A 19,200-nucleotide genomic window follows, 5' to 3' on the forward strand; every position below is an offset into this window, starting at 1 on the left:
TCTGGGTTATTGGGTTTGGTTGTTTCTGTTGTTGTTTTTATGTCGCTTTCACGTCCTTCATTAGATGGGGAGCACAATGGCCAAACGGACAAGGGCAACGCCATCTTCAGATCAGGGTGTTGGTGGATGCTGTCTATTTTCAGAACCATTAACCACACTGTCAGAGAGCCAGGCCCATGTGCGCACGCCAGTACACATCTCCTGCTCCACGGTGCATTCAACTGCCAAGATTAAAGGAGCCCTTTGTCTAATTGTGCTGCTAACATGCTAGAAGCCATTTCAGGAATAGCCCACCACCACTCAACACCACTCTGCCTCTGCCCCCCCCCCCCCCCACGCCCCTCTCCCCCTCCGAGCTGCTCTTTAAAGCTTAGCCAAAGGTAGCTGCCGTCGACTCATTCAGGTGTGAGGTCCCTGGGGAGCTGGCCAAGTCACTGCCTGCTTAGAATAGTTCACCCTCTCCCTGGGCGATGAGAGGAATCTGAAAAAACAACAGCGCACGCTGCAGTGCTGGAACCCAGCGAGAATATCCGGCCAAAATGTTTCACAAAAACAACGGAAAAACTCCCACATATTATGAACACGAAATGTGATAATTAAATAGGAAATAGGAAAGTCTGGTGATTATTCTTGGTTACATTTCACAAACCATCCAAAAGGTTTTGGGTTATAAACCAAATGCCTGCATGAAGGATGCACCTTAAAATGAAATATATTGAAAGAACAAATGAAATGTATTGTCGCCTTGGATGAACGTGTCTGCTAAATGAATATATTGTAAAAACATTATCAATTCTCTCCCATCAGGTCCTGCCAAAACATTTGACCGCTCTCCCTCTCTCGCTATCCCACTCTCTCTCTCTCTCCCACTCTCTCTTTCTCTCTCTCCCACTCTCTCTCTCTCTCTCTCTCTCTCTCTCTCTCTCTCTCCCACTCTCTCTCTCTCTCTCTCTCTCTCTCTCTCTCTCTCTCTCTCCCACTCTCTCTCTCTCTCTCTCTCTCTCTCCCACTCTCTCTCTCTCTCTATCTCTGCTGCTTGGGTGCGTGACAAGGTCTCCAAATGTTATCTCTCGGCGTTCCCGACACTTTAGGGAAGTGAAATGAAGCAGGTCAGAGAGTAGAACTCTGCATCGTCCCGGCCCAATATGCCAAACACAGCTGTTACCATGCAACTGGTTCCCCCCCCCACTCCCCCCCCCCCCTCCCCGGAGGCAAAGAGAAGAGCAGCAGAAGAAGAGAAAGAGGAGCAAAAAGAGGAGCGAGTGTGAGTGTAAGCCACACACACACACACACACACACACACACACACACAGCTGCCTAACCCGACGTGTCTAACTGCCACAGTCAGCAGTGCTTGCAATCAACGAATGGCATGCAAATAAGGACGTAACGGCAGATGACTAAACCGACACGCCTTCGTACACGCTAAACTAAACGTGTACCGATAAGTGGTGCATGTGTTTGTTTTTTTTGGGGTGAGTTTCCTCTTAACGAATCTCTTAAAATGTATAGCAACAGAAATTAGCAATACAGTTTACTTGCCGGTGTATAGTATTTGTATATGTCTTGAACATATATTTTGATATTTTGACTTCTACTATAGGCTACTAATATAGTTATTATAATAAAGGCTATTCTGCACCTCGTTTACAAGAGAGATCTATGCAGGGCAGCGACACACCCCCCAAAAAAAGAAGACAAAAATGACAAACACATCCGTACTGTAGTGAATCTGAACCTGTCAAGACTGGATTTATCCACCGACACACAGAGGGGAGTGAGCGACAGGCCGAGACCATCTGAAGCAGTGATGTGAGAGGAGGAGGAGGGGGAGGAGGAGGAGGGGGAGGAGGAGGAGGAGGAGGAGGAGGAGGAGGAGGAGACAGGGGGACAAAGAGCAGGTGTCCTCAGTTCTAAGCTGCGGCGACAGGTAGATGATAGCCACTTTTTAGACCCACTTCAAACGTCAATACGGCTGGATGGGCTCGACAAAGGAGCGAGAGAGAGACAGCAAGAAAAAGAGAGAGAAGAGTGAAACCAGACGCAGGATTAATCCACTTGGATGGATAACATCAATGTAAACCCCCCCCCCCCAAATAAGATGGAAAAAACAAATCAATCCGAATCGGTTTGCATATCGGTGCAATAAATTCATACAGTGGAGGGATTAAGAAGAAAAATACAGTATATTTTCCGGGGGGGGGGGGGGCGAACACAAATTCAATCAACTCACCGACAGAGATGTTTTCAAAATCTCTTTAGCTCCATATCTCTAGCGGTTCCAGCGGCGTCTTCCCTTCGTCTTGTTTTTGTTCAATCGTTCGTACCTTGAATGTGCAAAGAGAGAAGGGAGAGAGAGAGATGGCGAGAGACAGAAAAATGGGAGGAGAGGTAGAGGGAGAGAATGAAAGAGAAACATTAATGAAAAGGACTGCTAAATGAGCTGCCTCCGACCTAGAGCACTGGAGCTGGGGGGACTCAGAGATGATTTTACCCCCCCCCCTACATCCCTCTCTCCATCTCTCCCTCCCTGGTTCACCGTCTCGCTGGCCTTTGTGACCACAGCGCGGTGCTTCTGTGGGCCATAGGAGGAGGCTTGCCACTGATTGCCTGTGAGCATCAATGTGTGAATCTGCATGAATCGCCACTTGGGATCTTTTTTTGATCATCTCCCACTTCACATCTCTAATGAGCCCGGGCCGAAACTTTTCTGTGTGCATGCTTGAGTGCGTGAGTTTGTGTGTGTTTCAGTCTGTGTGTGTGTCAGTATGTGTGCTAGACTGAGAGTGGGTGTGTGTGTGTGTGTGTGTGATTCATTCAAGCACTGCTCAGCTCAGCAGTGCATAAATAGGCTGTTACTGCGCTCATAGATTTGCTGCACATATACATATCACAATCGTTCATTTTCTGTGAACACAGTTATTCCTACAGATGTGCAAAGATCTAACAAATCATCAAAATAATTACACTGAAGGATCTAAGGAAGCAGAAGTTTCAAAGACAACAAACAGAATCACGAGCCATGTGACGGAACGCATACGGTGCCATGCTCCAGCAAAGAGACCCGCAGAGAACACCGCCGCGGTAGGTGAAAAATGGAACTCGCCCGGTCGGCCCGGCCCCAATCACATCCCGCCTCATTGGGTATGCGGCCCTGGCTGTGTCCAGCAGGTCGGGAAGGGGGGGGGGCGCGGAGGAACAGAGGAGGGCTAAATCTACCCCCTCCTACCTCCAGCCAGATGTCAGAGCAGCTCATTATTACCCTCAGACAGGGGGCTCCGGACACGGCCAGAGCCAGGGTCTTCACAGGCTGCAGTGAACGCGCACTGGAGCGGCTAACTCTCACTCTTAGACCGGAGGTACCGGCTCCACCGGGGACGGAGCGGATCACAGAGGCTAGGACGGATCCCCGCGGTGAGGCCGCGTCACGTGCCAGGTATAGCAAGGCAGGGGGGGGGGGGGGGCCTTCTGCACGGAGGTGTGCGTTTCCATGGCAACCGACCACCGCACCAATCCCCTGCTCTTTATGGCTGGCTGGCTGCCAGGGTCATGTCGGCCCCACACCAGCCAATCAGTGTCACATAAAAAGGCGCATCCCGGGGTGCCACCTTAGAACACCTGTGTGTGTGTGTGTGTGTGTTTGTGTCTGTGTGTGTGTGTGTGAGACTAATAGTGAAAGTGGATGTGTGTGTATGAGAGAGAGAGCGAGAGAGAGAGAGAGAGAGAAAGTGAAGCGTGTGTGTTTAGAATGGTAAAAGTGTGTGCATGTGTGTGAGAAAGAGTAGTGTGTATGTGTGTTTGAGGGTGAGAGAGAGCAGTGTGTGTTTGTGAGAGAGAGTGTGTGGTGTGTGTCTGTTTGATGAAGAAGGGAGCAGACTCTCATCCCCTAAAGATCAGGTGTGTTTGAGTATAATTGGACAGCACCCCTGGGGCTTTTTGCGTGCATGGGTGCATGCATGCGTGCACCCTCGTGTGTGTGGGGATGTGTGTGTGCGTGCGCACGTGTGTGGGAAGAGCCTTGTCTGCAGAGATAAAGCAGAGGGGCTCTGCTTTCCTCCCCCTTGCCGCCACCTGCCTGCCAAGCGCGTCGCAGAGGGAGTGTGTTTAACGCACAACATTTATTCACCGCACACCTGCAGTTTACACGTCCCCGTCCCCTCCCAGTAGCACACAAGACGCTCCTTTTCACTGGGCTCCTCGCCATTCTTCAGCCTGCTAGCATCCAGGCTAGGGCCGCAACGCAACACCGTCTTTGTAATGATTTAGCTTCGGTAAATTCTGGCACGGAAAAAACCCTACAATGACACGGACAAGTATAGCTTAGCCGAGGTTTAAAAGCAGCATCGGCCAATGAGTGTGGTGGTGGTGGTGGTGTGTGTGTGTGTGTGTGTGTGTGTGTGTGTGGGGGGGGGGGGGGGATACCGGTGGGTGTTTTCGTCTTTTTTTGGTGTTTTATTGTGCGGAGGTGAGTGAGATTGCGAGTGTCTTTTCCTCCGTCTGGGGGGGGCGTGCGTCTCTTCTGTGTTTTTTTGTTTTTCTCGTGACCCAGCCACATATTGGCAGGCGGTACGGTGAGTGTGCGAGCGGGCAGATGGCGCCGCGGCGGGCGGCGTGGTAAATCGGGAGGCGAAAACACTTGTGTTCTCTCGGAGGTGCTGTTAGTACACCCCCGTCTCCTTCTCCTCCCTTCCCCGTTTCTCCGCCCCGTAGCGTCAACAATCGAAACCTCGGGTCTCTGTTGGGTTCTATGAATCTCAATATTTCTATAATCGAATATATCATCTGATAATTATATTATATTTTTTTATTCTTTGACACAGGTTTACTCATTATATGAGACACAAAACCTAGTCACATTCAGGAGGCTTGCATATGCAGATTGGTGCAAATGTCAGCGAGTGTCGCAAGACGCTAGATTAGAGAACTGAATTAACGATGAGGGAGGAAAACATCTCATTAGAATCCAGAGGCTGTTTCTATGGAAACATTGTCTTCCTTAACGTCTGCTTCATTAGACATCGTCCCCCCCTGGACCTGACCTCCACCATTTTATATTTTCCCAGCCCAATTCTGTTTAGTTTCTTTCCTCTTAACTTCCCCTCCCATAACATTTGACAACGGAAGGGTTCAGGCTTCTGAGTATTATGGGATAGCATCTGCACTTCCTTCTACCAAAACGAAGGAAGTTTGAGCTGCGTACGTCAGGTAACAGTGAAACACCTGGTGAAACAAAAAAAACCCAGATGTAGACACAAGAAGAAGAGGAAAGATCCCCTCCCTTGTAGCCTCTCCCTCTCGCCACAATTCCCACATTCCTAAGCATCAACTATCAGGAGTTCTCCGGGCTGAGAGGACGCCTGGGAATCAGGTCAGGCTGTTTACCAGAGGAGAGGAATGAATTACAGGTAAAACAGTTCTAGCGTCGGAAAAGTTTTCAGTTCTAGGTTACATTACTACGATTAGAATGGAAGAGGCACAAAGGCACAGGTATCCTTGTAAGTGCTCTAAGACAAAAGAGAACACTGTTTGGATGCTAACCTTTGTTGCTTGACTCAAATGCCTGTTCCTGCCCATGGCACGAAGCGTTCTGAGCCACATGAACAACGCAACCACAACCACCACTACAGCCTCACTCCTTTCTCAGCCTCCACAAAAATAATGTGTAGCAAAGATGCTGAATCAGTGGATTGACCTCCAATTGTGTTGGGGAGAGGATCCTGAGACAGGATAACTTCGGGAGCACTCCGCGGCTTTCAGAGACTGTTTCGAGCAGCACTTTTGGTTGTAGTTGTGCCAATATTGACTTTGCTTTTCCATTGTTCTCAGACTCACTTGGAAGTCACTTTGGGTAACATTGTCATGTTATATGAATATTAATGTAGGATAATGTGAGAGGTATAAAAACTGCATAGCTGAGAAACAACTATATATAATAATAGGTTTATAATAATATGAACCTGTGTTTTATGTGATACATACTACATTCATTAACGTTATCGTATCTATTACTATGTGGTTAAAATGTTAAATCACAGTGCTTCACAGAGGTATTATACATCAACAGAAGGTATTTCCATGCTATGAGGATTAATTCATTACCTGTCTTCTTAACCTGTACACATTCCGCATTTGTATAGTGCTATACAAATGCGGAATGTGTACTACTTAGTGCAAGGCCAGGTAGCGGTAATCACCATTAATGATATGTTCATAGCCCCGTCCACTGTGTAGTATCTATCACTGTGGCTAGGAACTTGACATGGCATGGATCAAGCACAACATGAATACCCAGTAATTCACAGGACATTATAATTATGACATTGTTACCGCTTAGAGTAGCTGATAATGACTAATTTGTAGTAGTTATTTCACCCTCAACCTACAGCCCAGCAAGACATGACAGCCTCTTGACACCCTGGGCTTCACGGTGGAGTTGTTCCGATAATCAGGGGGTCTTGCATGACGTGGCGATAAACGGCATGTTATTTCGTGTCGGACCTAGCCCGATCGTAATGACTACCTTGGCTTGGCTGTCACAAACCCCTCCACCAGGTAAGGCTAACCTAAAGACAACCGCTCGCTCACACTCAAGAGGGGGGTTATTGACAGGCCCACGATGACAGGGGGCAGTGTGAGAGCGAACACACACACACGCCGACACACTGACACACACAAGCACACACACTGGTACATAGTAATCACCGCACGTGAGATTGGAGTGCAGTATCATTTATGGGGGACGATTGCATGTTCTAATTTGATTGTGTGTGTGTCTGTGTGTGTGTATGTGTGTACGGCCGAGTGTATAGCTATGCATTAGTATTCCTAGGATTTTGTCAGCGTTTGTCCATCTGTGTGCTTCCAATTGAGAAAATGTATGTGCGAACGGGCGTGTGTATGTGTGTGTGCGATTCGTGTTCAATGCCCGTGACGGCTCGTGACTAATATTCAATTACTCGGGAGGGCATGGCTGGCCTCTCGAGTGTGTCTGTGTGTGTGTGTATGCATGTGTGTGTGTCGTGGCTGTAAATCAACTCACCCGTCTGATAGTCGATATTAATATTCACATATCAATAAATGATGTCGTGGTACGACCTCATGTTAACGGCCCATGATGATGGCCATGATAAGGGATGTGTGTGTGTGCATGGGTGTGGGTCAATACGTGTGTGTGCATTTTGTGTTTGTGTGTTTGGGTCAGTCTGCAGTATGTATGTGTGTGTGTGTGTGTGTGTGTGTGTGTGTGTGTGTGTGTGTGTGTGTGTGTGTGTGCAGGCATGTGTGTTTGTGTGTGTGTATGTGTGTGAGTGTGTCTGTGTGTCAGCATGTGTGTGTGTGTCCATGTGTTAGTGAGCGTGTGTGGACTAAATCCCTGTTGTCCTTCACAGGGGATGTGTGTGACATTGAGCTGGAAAAGTGCCGAGATGGTCACAGATGTGGCCCTCCGGCTCACAGACCTGGGCTTTAGAGTGTGTGTGTGTGTGTGTGTGTGTGTGTGTGTGTGTATCGGTGGGTGTGATGCGCTAAGTGTGGTCAGTTGGGGACAGTCGGGGGGTGGGGGGGGGGGGGGGGATGAGGGGGGTGGTAGGTTAGCTGGAGGCTGTGGATTAATTATTGTAAATCACTATCCCAGCTCCCATATCCCGGACTGCTGTTAGGACAGTTGGGGTGTGTGTGTGTGTGTGTATGTGTGTGTGTGTGTGTGTGTGTGTGTGTGTGTGTGTGTGTGTGTGTGTGTGTGTGTGTGTGTGTGTGTGTGTGTGTGTGTGTGTGTGTGATGCATGCATAACGGTGTATGTGGATATGTGTATGTAAAGTATATAGTGTATGTGCTTGTGTGACTGTGTTTATCTGTAGTGTGTATATGTATGATGAGTGCTTGTGTAATCAATACAGAGGGTTTGAATTTATATGTGTATAGAATGTTTATACATGATGTGTTTGTGTGTGTATGGTGTGCGTGTGCGTAATGTAAATTGTGTGAGAATGGTGTGCATTTGTAGTGTAAACTGTGTGTGTATGATGGCAGGTGTGTGTGTTTGAGAGACAGTGTCAGAGTGAGGAACAAAGGTCAGCAGGTCAAAATGTTGAACAATGTCTTCCCTGTATTCTGCCGCTGGCCAATGACTAACTCACTCTCTCTCTCTCTCTCTCTCTCTCTCTCTCTCTCTCTCTCTCTCTCTCTCTCTCTCTCTCTCTCTCTCTCCCCTCCCTATCCCTCTCCAACTCTCTCTCTCTCCCTCCCTCTCCCTCTCTTAGGGCTAACATTAAAAAATATAACAACATTACACCCGCTGCAAATCTCAGTATTATCTTGTTGTCTGGGCGATGACGGCCCACTTCAGTGCCGAGACGCCAGGCAGCAGGAAGCTGAGCTCGTAAACTAGACCCCCGCGGCAGCGATGAAGACATAAATCTGGGCCGTACAGGAAGCCATCGGGCGGCAGGGGAGCTCTACGGTGGGAGGTCCGGCAGCGCGGCATGATACCAACACACTGCACGCAATTAGGGCTGGAGACCAAACACAACGTCCCTTTTTCCCAGCGTGCAGAACCGCGGGAAATAAGAGCGTTTTTCTATTCTGATTTGAGGGATGAATAAAAAATAAAAGCCCCCCTGCCTCCCTGCCCCCAACAGGGGCTGAATGATTGTTAATGATTAAACTGATGAATACATAAATCACAGCAGAGCAATCAGAGAAATAGTAATCAGCTCTTAGGTTAATCCTTCTGTCTGTGTGTGTGGTTGGAGAGGGAGGGAGGAGGGGTGGGACGTGGGCTTAAGCCGGCTGTGGTGATTGGTCGGCTGGGTGCAGGGGAGAGTGGCTGGAATACAACGATATAAACTGCACATACCACCACCAGAGAAACAAAGCTTTACTTTTGCTTAACTGCTTCTCTAGTATAACAAATCCAGACATAAACTGCCTCAATTTGGAGGACAGACTTTAGCATACATGTCGTCGTCCGTCGTCCGTCCGTCCCCCCCCCCGGCCAGTTCTGGACCACGGGTTTGGCAAAGCCGCGATCATCCTCTCTAATCCAGCCTCATTAAGAATGAGCTGCATGATAGCTTGCCACCATAAACATCCAACCCCCCCCCCAGCTTCCCACCACCGCCCTCCTACACCACCGCCCAGACATGGATAAGTGGGGTCTTTGATGGCTATTTGATTTAATAAATGACCGCAGAGCTATGCCGGCCTTGCTTGCTGCAGTGGCTTGGGATTAAAATTAAATTAAATTACAAAATTATAAAAGCAAAGCTTTTCCGGCCACGCCCAGGTGAAGCTGCTGATGACAGTGGTTTAATTAACTCAGTCACAGCGATTCTTTCTGTAGGCTGCGAGCATGGCCGGCCAATGTAAACGAAGTTACTGGCCTAACACTGTCAGCCTTATCTAAGCAGAGAGAAGGACGCCACGCTTGCAGGAGCAGATCGCTCCGATGAAATGCACCTTCAAGGGAATACAGAAGGGAGGGGAAAAAAAGAATAAAAGCATTTCCAAAGGCCCTTGAAACCCCCGAAAGAAATCAATTATTTAAATGATTACAGTGCTCTTCGGGACGGAGCGAACAGCTTGTGGACAGGACACGGATCCGGCAAACACACTCCGGTGCAACGGAGTCGGATGTTCCCGGAAGGTCACCAGTGCCCTCCTGTCGCATCACCCTTGGGCGGAACACCGGGATCACCATGGAAAAGCACGGAAACTATCTCTGTAGCGCTAGCGACTGGGCGAACTATCTCAGTGAGTGACTGGCTGGCTCTCTCTCTGCGGCAGTTCTTAAATAAATGAAAGCCATGCCGTTCTTCCAAGATGAGATCTGGGTACTCAAACACTGATTAAAAATGCAGGCCCATTTAGCCGTGTGCTCAATTTAACCTAGAGCGCTGCGGTTGCAGGAAGTGATATTCAATCAGCGCTCTGTCACAGCTATGTCGTAGCGTGGCCGCACTAGCTCCGCTATCACCGCCCCTATTTCGCAAAGCCATCTTCAATCGTCCCAACAGCTGGAAGGTCACTGAGACGGCCCTGTTTACTCAGGAGCAGAGCAGTGTCTGCCTGTTGCATGGGGTGTTAAATGAGGGGCAAGATAGTGTCCGTTCTCCCACTATCAACCCCTAGAGCGCTGGGTTCGATATCCCATTGTCCATAAACTACTTGTAGGCATCGTTGAGCAAGGTGCCCGGCTCCTAACTGCTCCATAAAGAGCTGCATCTGGATTCACTTAAGTCGCTTTGGATTAGCCACCTCGCCTGTTTTTTCACTGCTCCTAAAGATCATGAACTAGATTCATCACTTTATAGGTGAAATGGGGGAAAACACAACCACTTTCAAGAAGGTTTATGCTTGCGCCCTACTGTAGTATAAAATTAACTTGCCGAACTAACGAAAGCCACAATTTGGATTTATTATTTTCAAAGTCAAGGCTGAAGCAAAGCAAAGGAATAAACTAATTACACAAGAATCACCCAAGAGTCCAGGGTACACCGTTTTTCGTAATAGTCGTTAAGTGTCGGCTTCGCAAGGGAAAACAGAACCGTCTAAAGCACGCAGGGACTTCTCCTTTCACCTTAATTACAGCTTCCTAGTCATGGCTGTGGAGCGTGGCGATACATCAAGCGAGGCCTCCTATTGTGTCTGGCTGCGTCACCTGACTTTCATTACCCTTTGTCTTTGGGCCCTCCTTGGAACAAAGGGCCACTTCCTCGATCGAAACCCCGGGCAGAAAAAAGCCCCCCTCTCGGGGAGGGGGGGGGGAGCCAACGCAATCCCGACCAACCGACAGCACTTTTAATACGGAAGGACACACACCGAACTTCGTTTGAATGCGAGTTCCCCTTGTAAATTAACAGGCGGTAAAAAGTGCATCAATGAATCCCATCACATAACACCTTCTTTACAACGAGCAACGCGGCCCGGTCTAATATTGTGTGGGCATATTTTAATGAGAAAGCCTATTAAATATTTCAAGCCGAAAAAAATAAATTACGATGCAAGAGGCGCCTTTAGAAACTGAAGAAAAATAATGAATTCATTACGATAAAAAAAAAGACTGAAATAAATAAAGGAAAGGCAGGCCGGCACAGTAGCAGGGTGGTTTCCCCCCACTCCGTAGAATGGATTAACCTAATCAAAGGATTAATCAGACTTGAAACACAGGAGGACGTTGCCGCTGGAGTCTTTATCCGGCTTGCGTCAGGCGGGAAACTTAAGACGGCGAGGGCAGAAGGAGACTGCGTTTCCCACAACCCCTCTCTCTCCCCAGAGGTCCTCCCTGTTGCCAAAAGACCCAGAAGGCAGAGGGGGTTGTTAAGACCCCTTCCTTGGTTCATCGGTCTCCCAGTAGCCCACACTGTAACTGGGTCTCTCCCAGGAAGAGATCCTTAATGAGCTAACCAGCTTGGAAGTTGGCTATTTCTGCATCCCCGGTCTCTGTTGACTTCTGGTTGTGTGTTACACAAAGCCAGGGGTTTGTAATTACAGCTGAAATTATTGTACTACTTAGTATTATTGCGGGTACTTTTTATTCAAAGGGGCTTGCAATTATTTCAGATACGTGTCATTACGGAGCAGGTAGGGTGTAATTCACCTTGCTCAAAGGTGCCTACAGGTAGGCTCTGCAAATTGGGGATTGCACCCAGTACTTTTCAGTTGGGAGTCGAAACCGTTAGACTGTTCTATATATATCCGCTCTAGGGAACAACCTGCCGTTGTAACTTGCAAAGGACACACAGAACAGAACGTACTGACTGTACTGCAAATCAAATATATCATCAAAATTAAAAAGAAGGTCAAACTGAACTGGGACTAAAGAACTCAAACGGGGAGAAAAACAAGGCATAAGTTCACCATGTTTAACAAAACAGAACACACTCATTGAACAAGACTTTTGTGGTCCAAAAGAAGGCAGGATGGCTGTATCTGCTGCTGTTCCCCACCTGCTGCTGTCCCTTTGGACATGGCTGGCCTGTCCCATTGCTCCTTGGCCCAGAGAAAACGAAACAGCAGCGGATCCGCCGTCACGACGGACAATCCTCTGTCGCTCTTCACAGGGGGATTTAAAGGCACAATGAGCCGAGGGCTCGAAATCTGCAAGGAGGGCGGGCGATTTGATTTCTTTTTAAGCCTTTCCCCCGAATGACCATGCCCATGATGAGTGGCCTAAAGCCGTAGACATTTGGAGAGCTCGGAAAGAAAAAAGGATACACAGCCTTAATCTGTGTACAATAAACATTGGAATAAATAAAAAAAAACACGAAAGGACTTATCCGTCACCATCTGTATGCCTTTAACACATCTGGCCCATCTGGTCTCGGGGGCTGTGGGGTTTGACCAAGGGAGAAAGCTAAGCGGAGACTAAGCGAAACGTTTGGAAACAGAGGGCTTCATCGTGGACTGGGGCACTGCTTGTGAAGCCATTGATTCTGCTTACTGAAAACAGCTTGCCGGCCCCAAAACACTGGTAATACTGCTAATTACAGATAATGTACACGTGTGGTGGTTTGTACATGGCATAAAGGAAGTTGGAGTTGCACCTGGACCAATGTACGTGTCTGAACATCGATCTGAAAAATATCACAAAAGCTCCAATTCCTCAACAGTGGAGACAACAGCTGGCTAAACATTCCAGCCCAATCATATCATAACATATTTATTCCTGCTCCATCTCTTACATAAAGCCTCGAAACACAGCTGGCCACTGAGTAAAGTCACTTTTACATCATCCAATCAAATCCTCAAGGATCAAAACACATTTTCAAAGCATTTTCATCCTGCGCTCATAACATAATATTTCGAAACACGCAAACTCACTCATCAAACTCACTCACTCACCAAACTCAGTCAGCTCTGAACTTCCATCTCTAGTTGTCTTTTAAATATGCAAGGACCGGAATTGTTGACAAAGATTTCATACCATTTTGAGTGCTACTCCCTCCACATGAGTAAGCCACTCTTCCCTTTATGAGTGATCATTATAATCATGGAGCCGGGTGGCTTGGCAGGGGACCAGAGAGGAGAGTCTGAAAGAGACGAAGTCGTGGTCAGGCACAAGTCCCTGAACATCAGCGGTGGGCCCGGACGACTGCAGCAGAGCCGCAGAATAGATGAAAGGTAAGATATGGACGAACAACATGGGTTTTGATCTCGCCCACAGATCCCTGCGTGGCGATGTATTGATTGGGAGGAAGAAGGGGGAGGGAGGAGGGGGGGGAGGCATCACAAGAGGTGAGCGGGGGAGATCAAATGCGCTACTCGCTGTCTGGACACCCGTGTCCGTTTGAACACGAGTGTCTCGCCGCGGCCGATCGAAATCACACTCACGGCTCGGCCCCAACAAAGGCGTAGTCTCGAGTGTGGCTCTCGTCTCCTTCGGGCAAGGGATTCTGGGAAGGCTTGGAGGGACAGAAGTTGAACTTCAGTTCACTTTATGCAAATAAGCGCCTCCTTTGACACAAGGGATTTTTTTTTTACCCGTGGTTTCAATTCCTTGTTTGGTCCAAACATCGAATTTAATCCTCCACTAAAGACAATGTTGTTCCTTTCTCAAAATGTTTACTGTGCTACTGTCAAAACATCTTGGTGAGGAAGTGCCTGACCCTGGAAAGTCATCGTACGACGCAAACAGCAAGAGCATAGAGAGGTAAAATGCCAGCGTTGTTTGTATACAACACCTGGGTTTAAAGCCTTACACCATTTAGGCTTGATTCATCCAAGCTAAGTATACCTATTATTCCAGTCAGGTGAAGCTTGTTTTCTCCCACATTCCCCTGCCAGAACAAGCCCATCACATACATACGTGGACTGGCTGTACGACTCTGACAAGTGAGGAAGAGGAATTACAGTTTCACTGTACATAAATGCCTCGGCCAAGACCGGACAGACGCTTGCGCTATCGACCCTGGTGAAGGAAACGCCGGGGCGATAATGCGTTGATGGACGAGCCACACATTCTTTAGCATGACAACCGATACATCTCTCTCTCTCTCTCTCCCCCCCCCCCCCCCCCCCCCCCCCCCCCACCCCCCCCCCCCCCACCCCCCCCCCCCCCCCCCCCCCTCTCCACCCCCCCCCCTCTCTCTCTCTCTCTCTCTCTCTCTCTCTCATGAATGTGATACAATATCACACCCAACCTTGGAACCAACCACCAAACTGAAAGTGACAGTGGTATTGTCACTGGAGTTAGGAGGCCTTGCGGGAAATCTGTTGATGCCTGTCTTAATTAGTCCTGCTGCACTCATTGGAAATCGTATGTTACCGTTATTTGACCCAACAGTGCACGATTCTCTCTGATGAGGGCGTGGTCTTTACATTCAGCAGAAGCACAGTATATACTAGGACATTGTGGTTCGAACCCAGAACCTTTCGGCTCGGAGTAAAACACCGTGGCCACTATATGATCCTGAGTGTGTGTGTGTGTGTGTGTGTGTGTACGTGTGTCTTAAGCTTCTATTTCCATGGCACACCATCAAGCCAACACACACAAACACTCACATATAGAGATCCACATGATCTTGGGCACGTGGTCATAATTTCTCTGTGTGACACACACACACACACACGCACACACACACAGGGGAGGTCCAGGTTGGTGTGTCAGGACAGTAATAAGCGGTGGTCAGTCCAGAACAGGCACTCCACCCTCCCTGACGCCGGTGGAGTATAAACTAAACACACATCCACTGCCCTCTCAAACCACATGTAAGGACTATACTGTACTGAAACCCTCCTAGAAAACCCTTTCACAATGGATTCTTTATAGTAGTAACAATAACCTGTTATTATTCTAAATTTATATCTTTCTGTTCTAAAAATATATATCTATTTTTTTAGAGCTCACATTTCGGACCTTGACAACAACAGCAATTGATAGTAATGGAAACTAAAGCAACACGCACATAAAGCTGAAACGTTACATTTATTTAAAAGTATAATATATATTATATGATAACTCAAATTCCAGTATATGCCATTATATTTTGTAAAACACCTTGTGTTTTTACAATCTATTATTACTAGCCTAGAACACATGTGAACAAGCCATTTCTAAAGACTCTTTCCAGCAAACCTGTTGTACCTTTTTATCCATCTACCTTCCGGGGCCTCCCTGTGTTCTTTGTATCTTCCTTCCGAGACCTTTGGACCTGTCTCTCTTATTTGCATCCAAGGGCGCGTTCAGCAGGAGCAGGCTAAGGTTAGCTGCTTTTTAGCCTCTGGATATTTCCAGATTCCATATCCTTCCCTTCCTGTCACTTCTGTGTGTGTGTGACAAGAAGTGTCTCTGAAAGTGTCACCTCTCTCTCTCTGTGTCTCCCCCCCACCTGCCTCTCTCTCTCCCTCCCTCTCTGGCCTGAAATAGATGAAGCCGCAAGCTACACAGCAGGCAGTGGGCTAACATTCACACACCAAGTCCAATATACCTGCAGGGAGTCTCTATGTGTGTGTGTGTATGTGTGTGTGTGTGTGTTCATGTTCTCATGAAAGTGTAACTTTGCCTTTCACTTAAAGTCAACAACGGCACAACACATGACATGCTAGAAAGTGGTGGCGGGGACAATTTCAAAATAAAAGCCCGGCTGAGCCCCCACTGTAAATAAAACAGCGGTAATAACCCATCACTTAGATGGGCTCAGAGCTATTTTGAGCTTAAGGACTACAGGTGTGGTTTAGAAATGATAACCTTCGTCAGCGTGTCGTTTTGGCCAGAGGTAATGGTCGTTTACTCTGGCCACCATTGGGTCTGTGGTCTGAGCCTCCCGACCCCAGGGGGTCTGACCCTCCGGACCCCAGGGGGTCCGACCCTCCGGACCCCACGAATCTGATTATCCTGTCGGTGGCAGTCTGAAGGTAGGTCGGCACGGCAATGTTTTTTTTGCCGTACCTGAGATCAACATAAATGTATCTAGGAGTGCGCTTGTGTTTGTTTGTGTGTGTGTGTGCGTGTGCGTGTGCGTGTGCGTGTGTGTGTGTGTGCGTGTGTGTGTGTGTGGGTGTGTCTCTTTCTCTCTGTGCCTGTGCGTGCCTTTGTGTATATGAGGTGTCGAGGTATGAGTCATCATGCGTGTGTGTATGTGTGCGTGTGTGCATGCCATCCTATGTGTGATCGCCGTCTGCCTGCATGCGTCTGTGTGTGTGTGTGTGTGTGTGTGTGTGTGTGTGTGTGTGTGTGAGGGGAAGCATCAGACAACAGATAAGGGGATTATTCCATTATGATACACTCGGGGGTCTCCAACCCTTGGGGCCGGGGTGTTGACGATATGTAGAGAGCAGGACCTTTGTTTCTCAGCCTGTCAGCAGTGTTGAGGGGCTGGTCCTCACATCGTTTGAGCAAAGCGGGGTCATGCCACAACATGCCGTGCCTAATCCATCAGGCCCCACTGGTCCGGTGTATCTCTGCCGGGGCCCGAGAAGGCAGAGGAGCATCCATAGTAGGGGCCCCACTGTCCCCAGTAACCACCACACTAATCGTCACTAATCGTCAGTTTGCCCCCAAATGAGGTCTAGATTTTTCTTTCAGGGTAAGTAAGGTTTAGTTGTAATTGCAACAAATAGCTTAATACATGTTGTGAAAAATGACTAATTAGCTAGTTACATGTTTAACAATTTACTGATTAATAGGTTAAAGATTACTGACAAGGAGTTAAAATGACATGATGAAATGCATGAGCCTATATCTTTGACTCAAAGACCTCGCTTCTTAAAGACCCCACTTTCAATTCAAGGGAGTTAATAGACTTTCAGCTTGAGACTGTCACAAATGCACAAACACCTACACATACACACACACATGCACACACACACACACACACACAAACACGCACACAGATATACACATTTTGTTGACTGCCACCTCAGCCTCTTATGCGCTTGTGTTAATTCTGGAGGAGTTCCCACTTTGTCTTAAACAAAGACATCATGAGTGTCGTTATCGCCGTGTCAAAACTGACGAGGTAATTACTATCATTTAAGTACAAAGCTCTCCGCCCGGGAGGCGGCGGTGTTGTTTGGGTGGTGTTAAAAAGAGAAAAAGGATCCAACACCAATTCCCAGTAAAACGGGCAGGCTGTTTGCTCCCATTTCTCCTTCATGCTCCACTTCACCAGCGTTTCTCTGTTGTTGCTTTGGTTTGGTAAACACTGTCGTCCTATTTCTCCCTCCGCTTGTTTCCGCGAGACATTTCAAGGCACCGACTCGTTTCAGTGAGACTGCGGAGTGGGTGGCACATCGTCTTGCGCTAGAGAACTGGTGAGAAAACTCTGACCCTACCAATACACCCACCCACACCACCTTCCCCAACGCCACCTCCCAGCGAGCGCTGTGTGGCTGGCCTCGGTCGTTGGGTCACCTGGAGGGCAAAGGCAAGATGACTACTGCGACAAACTACACTCGGAGAGTAGGATGTGATTTACCGGAAATGTCCCCCTTGTAGAAACCAGACCACTTCACCGGGGAAGTGTCACGTGGAAGCCATGCTTTCAGTCCATAGAAGGAGAAATGTTTTTCACGGCAGAAAGCAGGACTAATACCAGGGCAGGCAACAATGTTAGCAACACCAGTCGCTATAAAAACCTGATTTAGTAGCTGCTGATAGGGGGGGGGTGGACCGCCTGGACTTGGTTTAGACCAGGAGGCTTGGGGCTGAAAGATGAGAATGTGGCAGGTGAGGTCTCCCCGACCCCCACCCCCCCGGGGACAATCTCTAACACCATGAAGCCCTCCTCCATCACCTCCCCCCTCAAACCCCACCTCCCCTCTTAACCTACTCCCCCCCGTATCTTACCGATCAACCTTCCCCTCGACTGCCCCCCCGCCAGCCCCCATAACCTCCCCCATCAATCTTACCCTCAGTCCCATAGTCCACCCTCCCTCTAAACTTACCCTCAAACCTCCCCCAAAACCCTTCTTCAACCTCCACCACCAACACTCCCACCCCAATCGACCTAAACCCAAACATCACCCCTCAACCTCCTGTCTCCCACCGCGTTGAAATTCCCACAAAGAACGCCGGCTCAACCTCCCACAAAACATTCCCATATCCTCCTCACTCAACCTCTTCCCCCCACCCGCCATAGCAGTGGTAATGTTCCCGCGAGAGACAAGGTATTCTGCAGTGATGTGTGAGGGAAAATAACATGTCCTGCTTCACACTTTTGTCTTACAAGGCTCCTGACCTCTCTCTCTCTCTCTCTCTCTCTCTCTCTCTCTCTCTCTCTCTCTCTCTCTCTCTCTCTCTCTCTCTCTCTCTCTCTCTCTCTCTCTCTCTCTCTCTCTCTCTCTCTCTCTCTCTCTCTCTCTCTCTGTGGAGCCTGCACAACACACACAATTACACTTAGGCACTTACAATCTCTTTTCTCTATCTGAAGCAGAAAACACCACATACACACACACACACACACACACACACAAACCTTCCCAGTCCCACAAATAAAGACACAGAAAAACACACGCACACACACACACACACACACACACACACACACACACACACACACACACACACACACAGGGGGGCACTCACTGTCTAACAGTCAATATTTTCTGAAAGATGGCCTCCCTTGAGAACTACAAGGCAATCCGAGGGGCCCCTACAATGAAAGGGCCTGTGATTGCATTCGACCGTAGCCTTTACAAAGATGTCGTACATCACATGGCAACAGATAAAAAGCCCTCCGCACATGGTTAATCAGCTGAGTGGCTTTCATGGCGCCATACTCATTTGTCTTGATCATGAAAAAGCCAGGAGTCACTGTCTCGCTCCCTCTCTTTATATTTCTCAAGAAAAACCAACATTAATGAAGAAACTAACACGTTTTTTTTTATTTTGGCTCCGCCGACTCAATCTATTGATATCCCAGCCAGGCTCATCAATGTCCTTGACCTTGAGACACACAGGCTATTGTTGTTTATTCGATTTTTTTGTTGCATCTTTAAATCCAAAAGAATGATTGTGTTTGTCTGTGTGAGGTTCTGTGTCCATCAAGGCTCACAGTTTGTCTTGTTTGTGTGGATTTTGTTGTGTGTGTGTACGTGTGACAGTGTAAACAGAGTTTACGTTCATTTGGCACAGCGTTTCATCCGGGAGCGATTTACAGGTGTGAACCATCAACGCATGCAATCAAAATGGAGGCAACGGCCAAAATATGCTGCATGTTTTCTGACCCAGCTCAGTTAAATACATTATAGGAAACCGAAAC

At 48.1% G+C, this 19,200-nt stretch overlaps 1 protein-coding gene across 2 annotated transcripts in view; it reads right to left on the reverse strand.

Moving 5' to 3' along the window:
- ptprsa (protein tyrosine phosphatase receptor type Sa) overlaps positions 1-19,200 on the reverse strand; it is a 212,402-nt gene that overhangs the window by 173,348 nt on the left and 19,854 nt on the right. For both annotated transcript variants that reach the window (XM_079739953.1, XM_079739951.1), the window contains exon 2: positions 2,234-2,327. The gene's annotated coding sequence lies outside the window, so the exon portion shown is untranslated. The remainder of the gene's footprint in view (positions 1-2,233; positions 2,328-19,200) is intronic.

Source organism: Pollachius pollachius, assembly GCF_949987615.1.
Source record: "Pollachius pollachius genome assembly, chromosome: 7".
Taxonomy (NCBI): Eukaryota; Metazoa; Chordata; class Actinopteri; order Gadiformes; family Gadidae; genus Pollachius; species Pollachius pollachius.